Source organism: Sinocyclocheilus anshuiensis, unplaced genomic scaffold, assembly GCF_001515605.1.
Source record: "Sinocyclocheilus anshuiensis isolate Anshui unplaced genomic scaffold, SAMN03320099.WGS_v1.1 scaffold690, whole genome shotgun sequence".
In the NCBI taxonomy this organism is placed as follows: Eukaryota; Metazoa; Chordata; class Actinopteri; order Cypriniformes; family Cyprinidae; genus Sinocyclocheilus; species Sinocyclocheilus anshuiensis.
The window spans coordinates 866,265-867,648 of NW_015547715.1; the positions used below are offsets into that span (position 1 = coordinate 866,265).

General features: G+C 33.2%; 1 protein-coding gene across 2 annotated transcripts in view; it reads left to right on the forward strand.

Moving 5' to 3' along the window:
- Positions 1 to 1,384, forward strand: part of LOC107704163 (phosphatidylinositol transfer protein beta isoform-like) — a 30,229-nt gene that overhangs the window by 2,207 nt on the left and 26,638 nt on the right. The gene's annotated exons all lie outside the window — the stretch shown is intronic.

Below are 1,384 nucleotides of genomic sequence, written 5' to 3' on the forward strand. Positions count from 1 at the left end.
CACCTGCTGGCAGAGAGTGAATCTGCATCTCATTCAGCTCGTCTGCTGTTTCTGTTTCATGCAGATATTTTTTATATATAGTTTCACAAAACTGAAGTCAAACCATTCTGTTTTTGCTTCAAATGTAGAAATTATACAATCTAATTTAGCTTAAAAACTGCTCATGTTGCATGTATGCAGCATCTTTGTTTGGATCATGATTAAAATGCAGTGGTTGCTTCTAATTAGGGCTGCATGATAAATCGTGCAAAACCACGTTCATATTCGCGCGATTTTTTGCGCAGCTCGTCAGTGAACAACGGCTCTGTGTAGTTAATGCTGCTCAATGTGAAAGCACGCACGTGATGGAGATTTACCGCTGATTACAGAACGGCTTTCTGACAAGATGCGCATTAAATATCACATGCGATTTATCGTGCAGCCCTACTTCTAATTTTAAATGGAAAGAACACAGACAAAGCCTTATTTTGTTTATATGAAGAGATTTATTTTATTTGTGTTACTTGTTTATTTGATTTGGGGCTGTTTTAAAATTTAAATGTAGTTTTGTTATTTACATTTTACATTATATTTAAATTTTGTTATTTAGCAGACGCTTTTATCCAAAGTGACTTACAAATGAGGACAATAGAAGCAATCAAAACCAACAAAAGAGCAATAATATGCAAGTGCTATATTAGTACTGTATATTATTATAGTGTTATATTTCATATTCACAAAGAAACGTACAGTATTTTGTCCAAGCAATAATAAAAGGACACATTTAATTTATAATTTCTTAAATCTCATTTTGTAAAAAAAAAAAAACGTGAAATCAAAATCATGAATCAAATCGAATCGTGAGTTGAGTGAATCGTTACATCCCTAATAATCGCTTATCTTACAGTAGGAACTAACATTACTTGTAGTAATAAATTAATATATGGTCCAGGCTGATTATCCGTGCGTGTTTGGCCGCAGTGTGTTGTGCACATGCTCGTATAAGTGCTGCTGGCTCACAGGAAATCAGGTTTGCGTCTGAACTGGATCATGTCATGATCTCATATCCCCTTTCTCACCGCTTCTTTGCTCTCTGTATTCTGTTTTCCTATAATATAGGCAACCCCCATTATGTGTCATTATGTATATGTATCTGAATATTGGGATCAGCGTCGGTCAGTGAAACTAGTTTATCACTTAAATGATAGACTTGTATAAATCAGTCAGTCAGTTTAATCACCTGGGATATTACACATTTTGAAATTATCAGCATCAGACTATTAACAAAAGTGAGCTCTCTGTCAGACGTTTTCATATATAGCTGTATTAAAATCTATGTGTTTATTTATATATGTATATATTATGTGTGTATATATATATATATATATATATATATATACACACA